Below are 13,403 nucleotides of genomic sequence, written 5' to 3'. Positions count from 1 at the left end.
GTGAGGGTGAGGCTCTGAAGCTTCTCCAGGTGATAGCACATCCAAGAGATTTGCCTCCTTCCTTCCTTAAAGTTGTCTTCTCTGAATTAGAAATAATTCCAGAAGAATTGCCCATGAGACCCTTGGAACTAACCCAGAATCCTGCCTGCTTCAGGACCTCACAGAATCTCCTTAATGTATCTTTTCTGATAGGTGAAGGGAAAGCAACTGAAAACCACTTTGACTGCCCTGGATGGTTGTGATGGTTGTTTTTTTAACTTTTGAACTGCCTACTAGTGAAACTTACAAGGCATAAAAAGGAGGTGTTTTACCTTGTCCAGGTTACAATAGCTCACTCAGAATTTGGTGGGGGAGGGGAAAGGCTGTTTTTGGCTTATATTTGATGAAGTAACTCAATTCCTCCACTAGTATAATATGGACCTTGTGTGTGAAAGATGATTACAACATTGGACTTGAAATCAGAATTTGTTTTCAATGGGTGTCACTCCTAAAACAGTTTTTCTCTTAGGGTGTGTTATTTGCATTCAGTAACATATTTAAGTCAGCACAAGTGTTTAAAGTACTGGGTGGTAATTTTAGCTTTACACCAGTATATGCCTTCTTCATTCTTTCAAGGCTTGCTAATCTCATTAAATGAAGTCTTTTTATAAATGAGTTCTAACTATATTTGACTCTTTCCTAGTTTCACTTGGGCTCAACTTAGAGTATAGCTAGACACTACTGCATTGTTAACCAGACCTGTACCTTTTAAATGCAAAAGGAGATGCCATCTGGTCCTCAGAACATAGTTTTCCCTTGTAATAATAATCTTAGAAAATGAGTTATACATGTGAACTTTGCTATCTGAACTAATCTCATATGAACTAACATATGAACTAATTTTGGATACAGAGTCCAAAATTACACATGTAGATATTGTTTGATTCTGAAATAAATTGTTCATTACCAATTGTTCATTAGTGGTTACTGAAACGGGAGAATGTATGTGTTGGAGGGAAGGTGGTATAACTGGTGCCTTTATTTTTGGCTAGAGGAAAAGGGACTTTCAATCAAGGAGAACTAAGCTGTATTTGAGTCCTGTAAGTGTGCATACATGTTCAGAGGGCTGTACGTGCCACTGGGGATGGCACATAATTAAAATACCAAAATACTACCTCCTTACCAATTGGAAAACAGCCTCTCCCTCCAGCCCTAAAACGGCTGCACCAGCACTTCCCTGAGGATCCTGGAACTTCCCCAGGATCCAGCAATCAAAGAAATTTAACCAGCAGAGCAAGCGGCATCTAGGACCCAGTGGAGCATTATCACCTTAATCAGCCTCCCTGACTGAATCAGGGATCCCCAATAAGCCTTGGCCAGCATGCATGTTTGAATGAGCTGTCAATTAATAGCATGGGCCCTACGCCAGCATTCTGGCTCCTCCAAGGTTACTGGGTGACCTTGGGCAAGTAGCTTAACCTTGCTGTGCCTAACTTCCTTATCTGTAAAATGAGGATAATGGTAGTGTTTACTTCATGGGGTTGTTGACACAATTAAATTGAGTTTATATATGTCACATGCTTAGAACAGGGCCTGTGTAAGTGTTGGGGATGATAATGGTGATAAAGTTGATGAAAATGATGACTGGTCTAGACACAAGGAAGAACATCTGACCGTGAGGTGAACCTCTGATTACGTCAGATGTTTGGTCCATAATGGTGAAAACTAATCTGATCATATCCTCTCTCCTGGGAATTATGATTACTGATTTGCACTGAGACAATTCCTTCTTTGAGTCTGAGCAATATTCCAAACAGTGGGCATTCTTTTTTTTTTTTTTTTGCGGTACGCGGGCCTCTCACCATTGTGGCCTCTCCTGTTGCAGAGCCCAGGCTCCGGACACACAGGCTCAGTGGCCATGGCTCACGGGCCCAGCCGCTCCACGGCATGTGAGATCCTCCCGGACTGGGGCACGAACCCGTGTCCCCTGCATCGGCAGGCGGACTCTCAACCACTGCGCCACCAGGGAAGCCCACAGTGGGCATTCTTATTCTCCATGAGGGCAAGTGATATACCACAGGGATTGCAATAAACTCCCATTATTAAAGTTATTCTAGGCTAAGGTCCTTCATGTTGCCTGAAAGACCATCATGGTACAACTAAATGAAGGAAACTTTTGACCCATGAATCATATATGTATGCAAATTATTCATTATTGGAATCTTTCAAGAGAATATCAATTCCTAGAGCGGTGGTTCTTGCCCTTAAGAAGAATGTCTGCTAGTTCCCTAGACTTTTCCAGACGACTGCAGACCAGTATACAGTGTGGCACTTTTGGTCTGGGTGAATCCATGGCCAGTTTAAGGTTAAAAAAAGAACAAAGAATAAATTTTAAAACTGTGACCCAAAAAAGAGGAAAAGAAAAGAAAAGGAAGAGATACGTTTTGGGCTTAGAGCAACTTTTCCCAATAGAGCATGAGTGCTCAGGATGGATTCAAAGTGATATTGTCCCTATTATTACTCATTTAAATGGAAAGTACACCATCTTTTGAGATTAATGCAAGGAACACTGTCCTTGGATAGCTGTAAGGAGAATGAGAAATTGTCGGTGAAAGAACGTATATCTGATCGGCCGGCCTGGGCCCCTCCCCTGCATCCCATTTTCTCTCTCAGTGTACTACCTGAAGGCACAAAAACCAAGTCACAGGGCATGACCTCAATAACCATGATTGGAGTGGATCAGAGGGCACTACCCTTGGGATGGAAGATGACTGAAGAAACTGCCTGCCCGGTGACTGTGTCCATGGCTTCAGTCCATTTCCTCTACTGTGACAAGCAGGTGCACAAAAGAATGCAGGAACTTTGTCCCAAAGTTCACGTAGTCCAAAAACTGGAGAAGGACCATTCTAGAACATCCAGTGCATTTTATGGCTCTGTGCCATCACAGAGAGCCAGATAGGGAAAAACCCCATAGGGGAAAGAAGACGACAGGCGAGTGTCATTCAGACATTCTACCTGCATTGCGTTCCCTTCTCTAGTCATATTCTTCATATGCAGGAAGATTATATCTGAAAAATGGAAAACAGTGGTCTCAATGCACTCAGAATATTAATAGCATCTTTGGGCCTCTTTCTGCACAACCGTTCTTCACCAAATTGTCAGGGAGCACAGGACTCTGTCATCTATCTTGCTAATGGTTTTTAAGATTTCTTAACCTACAGCCCTACAAGGAGAAAATAATTTTATTTTTGGTGTGAACAAGAATTATATTTACTAAATAGTCTAAAAGTACAAGTTCAAATGGGGGAAAAATGCAGGTGCACTGCGGGAATTCTGATCAAGAGAAACTTGCTGCGGCACACAGCTTCCCTCATTTATCAGAGCCGAGCAAGAAAGCCATTTTCTTATTTTCCTAAATCCCCAAATATGTCAAGGACAGGGAGCCCACCTTACCTCTGATTTGTGCAGAAAATGCTGACAGGAACAGGGCAGTATGTGTGGGGAAGGAAATACAGTTAGTAAATTTTTTCCAATTCAATACACACCCCTGAGCACCCTGAACAGACTATTGACTCTTGGCCACCAAGCTCAGAGCTCTGAAAAGCTGCAGAACTGAGGGATCCTTACCCCTGAATGCTTTGTCCACCATAGAGTTTTTGCTTCATCAAGGGGGAATGAGGCAAAGCTGTCAAGAGGACATAAAGATTACCCCCAACTGCTGACAGCAGATGGTGGCTAATGGCAAGGGTTTTTAACAGAGCTTTATTGTTCCAGGTTGAGGCATTAACATGTCTCTGTGGGGTTTTTCTGGCTTTATTTATTTATTTGCTATTTTAAAAAGTCACTTTGTAAAATGACAGTGTGACATGCATTGTAATTTTTGCCTACACTGGGCTCCCATGGCATATTTGTCTTCTCATTTTCCTGATGTGAGGGTGGCATTTGGGATCCAACCAAAAGCAAGTTTGTATTATTTTGAGCCTTGACAATTAATAGGGAAAGCATCAGTTCTTCTAAATCAGAGCAAGGAGTTGTTCCCCCATTTTCTGAGCGATTGCACGAACTTTAAAATCAAAGTAAATACAGCCTGTTTCCACATGCAAGGTGGGTTTCACATCACTCAATGCAAACAGGCCCAAACCTGTTTGTGCCAGCTACAACTGTTCAGTAGCCTTAGAAGAAAAAAGCTTCTTAACCACTTTTATTTCCTTAACAAAGCAACTTTAGTCACTGCAGATTTAAGTCTGATTTCTGGGTGATTATCTTTTTGTTTGATTTCTAAATCCCAAGTATTTCTCTGGACTCCAGCAAGCTGTGACTAAAGCATTGGGCAGTTGATTAATGCAGACACAAAGGAAAGCTGGAAACAGAGGAAGAGTCCAAGACCCTTTTTTACACTTTCCTCCCCATCAGAGTCCATCTCAATTATTGACAGAGGGAAATCACAACAGGTGAGAAGCTAGCCTCCCTCTCACCTGCCTTGCTGTAGTCCAGGGACCTAGGGAGTCTTGGAGACTCGGCAGCCTAGCTGCAGATGTGAACACCAGAGGAAAGTGAGAGACAGCAGTGCTAGGAAGAGAGCACTGCATTTTCTGAATCTCCTTTAATAATTCCTGGGCACAGTCTGAAACATATTGCTAGGCGCTAGAATATTTCTTCCCCACTACCCCTCCCCTCACCCAAAAATTAAGACATGTGTTCATGTCTCTGTAAAGCTAGATGCAGTAGAGTGGTGATAACAGTGCACATCAGGATCCAACTTGCCATCAGCCTTCCGTGGTTAGATGGAGTGGGGAGCAGGGCGGGAGGATGGGTATCTGTTGCTCTGGGTATTTTCCTGTTTTGGCAGGACCTTGCAGAGGATGGCCTTCCTAGGAAGGAAATGCTGGAGCAAGTCCTTCTGTCTGTCTTGTGTCAACATCTCCCCTCCTGCACTGGAATTCATGGCAGCCCCAAGACCTACCTCAGCGTGTCCAGCACAGCCTCGCAGTTGGAAGCCTCAGAGCCTTCCTTGGCCACCAGCTGTTTCCAATGTTCAGAGAAAATAACAAACAAGCAAACAAAACAAAACAAAAGATCAGGTTCTTTTGTTCTTTGGCAGTTATCAGCTGCTTGGAACTGTTGTATTCACTCAGGAAAAGTTGTAGAAAGTCTCTCACCCTTTTTAAATTGCAAAACAAGCAGCTCAACCTCTGAGACTCCAATACTGCCGCAGGGTGGGTGCTAAATAAAGAGATTTTCCTCATCCCTCCTTCCTCCCTGCAGTGTCACGCATCTTGGACAGTGTTTGTACCTCAGGAGAAAAGAAAAAACAGTGAATTTTGTACTTTTGATGCAGGCAAGAGCCCCATTGCTAATTAAACCACAGTAGCCTGAACCTGGAATCATCAGCCGGTAGGCAACTCCAGCAGTGTTAGAAGGTTCTCTTGAAATGGGTAATGACGATTTTGCACCGCAGATAGATTTCTAGAAATAGCCTTGATGTCACAGCCCATGGCCTCCTCGTTTCACAGTTATCATCCCCTCCTTCCAGTAGGCTGTTTGGGAAGTTGAATTTCTCAAATCCTTTCTGCCCCTGGCCTCCAAATCTTACAAGGGCCAGTTGGTTTTAAGCCAAGACCCTTAAAGATTGCTATTGTATCAAGTAGGATGACTTGGGCTGTAAATAACAGAAAATCCTATCTCACCTGACATAAACAGTAAGGGCAATTACAACTTATGTAACAATATTTCCTAGCATAGGTTGGCTCTAGTGTGGCTCAATAACACAGCTCAAGGACATCAGGACCTTGGTTTATTCTTCATTCCACTATGCCAACCTCAGCATGTTGGCCTTGTTCTTATCAAGCTCCCCTCAAATTTGTGAGATGATTTCCCAAACTGCAAACATCATTGGCAAATGTAGATGCGCAGTCAAACGAGACAAATTGCTTATCATTTGTCTTTTTTAAAGAAGAATTTCTTTGCTAGAAAATGCCCACCAGATCTCTTAATTCTCATTGGCTCTCATGCCCACCCCCAATACCCAATTACAGGCTAGAAAATTGGAACTCCGGTGATTGACTAAGATGAATCAGGATTTACACCAGAGCCAAATGGGGAAAAGGCAGAAACCCCAATGAAATCAGGATTTGTGAGCAAAGAAGAGTAAATGGTCGTTGGGTACGAAACCAACATACCTGGCCCAGTTTCAAAAGCCAAATAACCTCCTGAATGCCATTTATCCAGTATTCAATGAAATCTTTTAGGAGTAAAGTCCCTTCTGCCAGCAGTAGGGATAAAAGTAAGAAACGCTTACTTATTCACATTTTCTGATACTAGTGCTCAGAAGTTCAAGATATAAGAATATGTAGCGGGGGCTTCCCTGGTGGTGCAGTGGTTGAGAATCTGCCTGCTAATGCAGGGGACACGGGTTCGAGCCCTGGTCTGGGAAGATCCCACGTGCCGCGGAGCAACTGGGCCCGTGAGCCACAACTGCTGAGCCTGCGCGTCTGGAGCCTGTGCTCCTCAACAAGAGAGGCCGCGACAGTGAGAGGCCCGTGCACCGCAATGAAGAGTGGCCTCCGCTTGCGGCAACTAGAGAAAGCCCTCGCACAGAAACAAAGACCCAACACAGCCAAAAATAAATAAATAAATTTTTTAAAAAAAAGAATATGTAGGATCATTAAGACTAGAACAAAAATATATACACAGTATTTACTTCTCTAGGTTAATTTTTTTTACGTTGAAAGCTTGGGGTTTCAAAGACATTATTTTAGTTGAGATTATCTTATTTTCAAGATTTTGTTTTTCCTTTCTACAAAATTTCTAGAAAAGTCTTATGCTCTTTTTTCACTGAATAACTCTGGTTACTGTGTGGATGGGAACCTCCAACTTAATCTCACCTAGGATGTGTGGATCTGGCCCAGCAGAGGGGCTTTTCTACACCATTAAGGTTCACAGATTTCACATCCACCTTTTCTTCTAGGGGGTCACCTTTTCCTGAACCAACAATTCAGGATGGGGCACAGCACTGGCACTGCCACAGCCAATTCTCACAGAGATGGAGACAAAATAGATTTGGTGCTGAAGAGCTGATCAATATCAGTGTTTTTAAAAAACAAATCCCATGGATTATCTACCCCATGTCAAACTGTTGGGACTTTTTTTTTCTACAGATGCCATAAAGAAGAATTTCTTGTGTCTGTTTCACTAAACAATAATTATATTTTCTACTGCACAGCATAGTTTTAGAAATAATTTATAGAAATAGTGAATCACATTGTGATGGTTAATTTTTTGTGTCAGCTTGACTGGGCTAAGGGATGCCCAGATAACTGGTAAAACATTATTTCTGGGTGTGTCTGTGGGGGTGTTTCCAGAAGAGATTAGCATTTGACTTGGTAGACTGAGTTTAAAAGATTGCCCTCACCAATGTGGATAGGCAGGATCCAATCTCTTGAGGGCCTGAATAGAACAAAAAGGCAGAGAAAGGGTAAATTTGCTCTCTTTGCTTGAGCTGGGCCATCTTTCTTCTGCTCAGACAGGTTCTTGGGTCTAACCAGCACTTACACCGTTGGTCCCTGATTCTCAGGCCTTTGGACTTGGACTGAATTACACGATGGGCTTTCCTGGATCTCCAGCTCACAGACATCAGATCGTGGGACTTATTGGCATCCATAATTGTGTGAGCCAATTCCTATAATAAATCTCCTCTTGAATATATCTCTGTATGTCCTATTGGTTCTGCTTTTCTGGTGAACCCTCACTAATATGCAAAAATTATCCAGTGTCTGTTGTTTGGCAAACCCATGTGTTCTATCAACTGCAATCATTTAAAACTTGCTATATTTTATGGATTTTATAGGCTATGTTGCTGCAGGACCAGGCAGGCTGGTAAAAATTTGTTATGGGAAGAGCTCTGCTCTTGGCAAGATGGCAGATGAGATAACATGACAATCCTCTAGCTATAAAGACTTAGAAAATGCTGCAAAAATCAAACAAAATGTTTAAATGCACAATGAACTCACAAGCAAGAAGAGGAACACCCAGTTGCCCGAGACAAAGGTGGAATTAAAACAAGTTGAAAGCACATGAGCTAATGGATGAGGAGTATCAGAGTGGGGTTGGCATAGGGGCATCCTAATACTCTGTGCGGGTACCGGAGACAGGACATTTGAACCAAGTGAGAGGGGAGTAGGAACCAAGATTCTGAAATAAAGCGAGGAGCTCCCAAGGGTGGCAGCCTCATTGGCAAGGTGGACTTGAAAGTTTTATCCTTGTCGGGGACATGATATAGAAGCTTGTCCATCTCTGCCTGAGATTTGGGTGGGAAAACAATTCTTCCCTGAGTGAAAGTAATTGAAAGTAGGCCTGTACTTAAGGCAATCAGTGGTCAGAGTTTGCCCAAGACTGTCCTGGTTTTAAATCTGAGTCCTGGATCCTGGGAACCCCCTCAGGCTTAGGCAAACCAGGACAGCTGGTCACCCTATCTGCACCTTGTGTAGTACAGGTATCCAAATTCACACTAGCCTATATTTAGGAACTACCACCCCAAAAAGTGAACCAATTATGGCCTCAAAACTGGTGAGGTACTTGGCAGAAGCAAATGCAAATCCTCTCAGTTCTCACAGCCCTGGGATGGGTTAAGAGCTGGGGAGAAGTGTTTATTAAAAATGAGCCTACAATGAAAATGATCATAAATACATGAGGAGTCACTCCACCAGGTGCAAGGGTCAGCAGATAAAGTGGGATTAAAGCTCCAGAACCTGGAAAAACAGAACAGGAACATGAAAGAGATTATACAGTGAGAATGTTAAAAAAAAATACTACATATATATATGGACCTATGAGTGCATACCCTAAGAAAATCACTAGGCACTAAGTAAAAGCACAGGCAGATTTGAAAAGGAAAAATATGGTTGTCTGTCATTTTCTCCTTGTAATTCTGTCAATTTCTTTTGTATATTCTGATGCCATGTTGAGGTTACAAGTTAGTGACACGTAACATATATATTACTCCTGGTAAATGTGTCCTGGTAAATATTTCCTTTTGTCATTAAATTATGATTTTCCTTATTCTTAGTAAGGCATTATACCTTGCAGTCTTTTGCTAATATTAATATAGCTATAACAGGTCTGGGTTTTTTCATTCAAGTTTTTAATTTTTGCTTTGGGGGGCGGGTAATGTACAAATCTAGGCCCCCCAATGCCTCCAAGATGGCATTAAACATGCAAGAAATTTATTTTTGTCAGAGAAAATGTTGAAGGAGCTGGGAGAGGCTGAGAGAGCCATCAGACTGCACTGCAATCCTGGTCCTGAGTGAAGGAGAGAGGAAGGAGGGAAGGAAGGAAGGAAGGAAGGAAGGAAGGAAGGAAGGAAGGAAGGAAGGAAGGGAGGGAGGGAGGGAGGGAGGGAGGGAGGGAGGGAAGGAAGGTTGGGTGGAAGCATCTTAGATTGCAGTCCAGCCTAAAAGAAGTTCAACGAGGTCATTAGAGAGTCCTCAAGCCAGAGTCATCTGTCAGAAGAGTCCTAAGTCTCCCAGGAACCTGCACACCTGCCACATGGAGCGAGTGGCTGGGAATAGCCCAGGGGAAGCTTGGATCCAGAGCACAGTGACTGGCTTTCTTGGTCATCTATGCTCCCTTCATCAGAGATCTGAGAGGTGTGTTCTCATGACTGCCACAGTTAGTATCAGACTAGTATTTTTTATATCATCCCTTTACTTTTATTTTTTCATATAATTTAGAATGTATCAGTTGTGAACAGTTTGTAGCTGGACTTTCAAATGTCCAGCCTGAGGGTATATATTTTGTAACTGATGAGTTTAGTTCATTGATAATAATTACGGTTACTGATATAATTGACTTTGTTTCTCTTATAACATTTGTTCTTCTAATTTATCATATTTTTCTTTGCCTCTTTTTTTCTCATTAACTGCATTCTAATGATGATTTGTAGGGTCTGTAAAATGAAGGTGCTAGTAAAATAGTAAACACAATGACATGTAAAAAGACAGTATATGACAAAGATGTCAATTTACCAGACCATTTTTTATTCCCTTTTTTCTTTGTACTGATTTGGAAGTTATATATTCCATTTCTATTTTTTAATGGTTACTCTTTGAATTTTAGATTGTATACTTATCTCATAAGAGTCTAAACTTAATCAACTTTTTCCAAATTAATTTAAATTCAACACAGTTACAAGAAAAACACCAGCAGGTTTTTTTTTTTTTTTTGGAACTTAGCAAGTGTGCATTAACAATTGTGATATGATTCTAAAATATATATGAAACAGCAAAAGATCATGAATAGCCTAGATAATTTTGAAGATGAAGAAGAAAGAGGAGGGGGAAGAGGAAGGATTCACCTTCTCAGATAACAAGACTTTCTATAAAGCTAAAGTAAATTAAGTGGAATTAGCACCATGATAGACAAACACAGCAGAATAGAGAGCCCAGAAATAACCTCTCCCTTCCACCCTTCCTTTCTTTTTCTATCCCTCTCTTTCCCTTCCCCTGCTCGCTCGCTCTTTCATGTCCTCTCTCTCTCTCTCTCTCTCTCTCTCTCTCTCTCACACACACACACACACACACACACATACACACACATAATATGGGTGTATAACAAAAGTGGCATCTCAAGACAATGAAGAAAGGATAGTCTGTTTAATAAAAGATCCTAAGACAATTAGATATCTAAAGGAGACTATTAGAGAATTTTATAGAGAAAGGAGAAATTAGATTTTCAATTCATTCCATGAAAACACACACACAGAATTCCGAATGAATTACAGACTTAAATATGAAAAAAGCAAAACCTAGCATTTCAGAAAAAAATACAGAGAACTAACATAAGATTATGATAAGAGAGAATTTTAAAACTAAAACACAAAATTCATAGGTTATAAAGGAAAAACACTGATAAATTTGATATTAAAAACTAAAACCAATGATGATTAAAAAGCATTCTAAAACTTGGGAAACATTTGCAACAAAATGATGGACCTTGAGGGCATTATGGTAAATGAAATAAGTCAGACAGAAAAAGACAAATACTGTATTCTATCCCTTGTATGTGAGACCTAAAAAGCTTAACTCATAGAAACAGAGAGATGAACGGTGGTTATCAGGGGTTGGGGGTTGCAGGAAGTGGAGAGACATCAGTCAGAGGATACAAACTTCCAGTTATAAGATGAATAAGTTCTGGGGATCTAATGTACAGCATGATGATTAGAGTTAAATTGTATAATATACTTGAAAGTTGCCAAGAGAGTAGATTTTAAATGTTCTCACCACAAAAAAAGAAAAAGAAAATTATGTGAGGTGATTGATGTATTAACTAACTAACCCTGTTGTGGTAATTATTTTGCGATGTATTAGTGTATCAAATCATCATATTGTACACCTTAAACTTACACAACGTTATATGTCAATTATATCTCAATAAAGCTGGAAAAAAATTTTAATTTTTTTGAATTTGGGGAAAAGACTTTAGACCAGAAGTTGACCTTGCATCTTTGCAATCTCTTTTTAATAGACATAAAATGAATATCTAAAAGGTATCTTACAAATTAATAAGAGAAAAACTATATAACTCAATGGAAAACAGACAAAAATTAAGAAAGAAATTAACTTCAGAGGAAATGAAAATGATCAATAAAGATGAGAATTTGCTCAACTTCACTATTAAACAGAGAAATGAATATAGAAGTGAACTAATGAAACACCAAGTCAGAGCCATCACACTGGCAAAAAAATAGTTGTCAGATAACACTGAGTTTGGGGAAAATGTAGAGAAATAAGAATGTTTATACCTTGATGCTAAATGTGAACATGTTTGCAGCAATGTTGGCAAGAAGTTTGGCAAAAAGTAGAAACTGCCAGATGTGCTCACCCTCCATTTGTGAAGGTCATCCTTTGGAAAGTCCCCGTTTACACATACGGACGTACATATAAGGACATCACTGCAGCACTGTGAGCAGAAGACCAAAAAAACAAACCACCAGCTTGTCCATTAGCAGGAGAGAGAAATAAAACGAGGCTTATTAACACAATGCAGTATCATATGGCAGTTACAATGAATTAAATCTATGTGTATCAAAAACCAACGCTGTGTCCTGGGAATTTACTCAAGAGAAATGAAAACATCTGTCCACACAACAACATGTACACGAATGTTTACAGGAGCATTGTTCACAATAGCCAAAAGGTGGAAACAACCCATATGTCTGTCAACTGATGAATAGATAAACAAATTGTTGTAGGTCCACATAATGGAATATTACAACATGGACAAACCTTGAAAACATTACGTTAAGTGAAAATAGCCATTCACAAAAGACCACATATGATACGGTTCCATTAATATAAAATGTCTAGAATAGGCAATCTACAGAGACAGAAAGTAGATTAGTGGCTGCTTACAATAGGGGTTGGGGGAGGATTGACGAAAGAATGGGGGATGATAACTAAAGATACAGGATTTCTTTTTGAGGTGATTAAAATGTTAGAAAACTCACTGTGATGATGGTTGCAAATATCTATGAATATAATAAAAACCATTAAATTGTACACGTTAAATCAGCAGTCCCCAACCTCCTTGGCACCAGGGACCAGCTTCATGGAAGACAATTTTTCCACGGACGGGGTGGGGGGGACGGTTTCGGCATGATTCAAGCGAATTATATTTATTGTGCACTTTATTTCTATATTTTTACATTCTAATATATAATGAAATAATTATACAACTCACCATGATGCAGAATCAGTGGGAGCCCTGAGTTTGTTTTCCTGCAACTGGATGGTCCCATCTGGGGGTGATGGGAAACAGTGACACCCGACGTGTGTTGCTTATGTCCCTGGTGCAGACTTCTATTCTGTAATCTCGTTTTGGTCGCTGTCCCTACAGAAAACCCTGCTTCACAAAGATAGGATGTTGGAAATGGAAGCAGGCTTTCAGTGCTTTTGTGGCAATCTCAGGATATTCTGCCTTGACTTTCATCCAGACATATGGAGATTTGAAGTTGTCTCAAACATACTTTTAAGGCCACCGTCATTTGCGATCTCAAGCAGTTGATCCTCTTCTATCAAGGACAAAATCAATTCACCTGGCTTATTCACAAATGGGTCACAGATCCATTCCTTCCCAGTTCAGGGGCCTTTTGTGGTTGGGAAGTAATGCTCAAACTCTTTTGAAAGCTGAGATAGGTGATCATGCACCAGCTGGGAGAAAGAAGGCCCTGGCTCAGTCTCTTTCAAAATCTCTGCTAATGTTTGAAACATGTCAAAAATCCCAATGTTCACTCGTTACCCCCGTAATTCCAGTTTGGCTTTGAATGCGGCCACTTTATCTGCTGACTTGAACACAGTTGTTGTTCTCCACTGAAGTGACAGATTGAGTTCATTGAGCAGGTTGAATATGTCACACAAGTAAGCAAGTTT

Source organism: Physeter macrocephalus, chromosome 11 (assembly GCF_002837175.3).
Source record: "Physeter macrocephalus isolate SW-GA chromosome 11, ASM283717v5, whole genome shotgun sequence".
Classification (NCBI taxonomy): Eukaryota; Metazoa; Chordata; class Mammalia; order Artiodactyla; family Physeteridae; genus Physeter; species Physeter macrocephalus.
Note: the sequence above shows the minus strand (reverse complement) of the source record.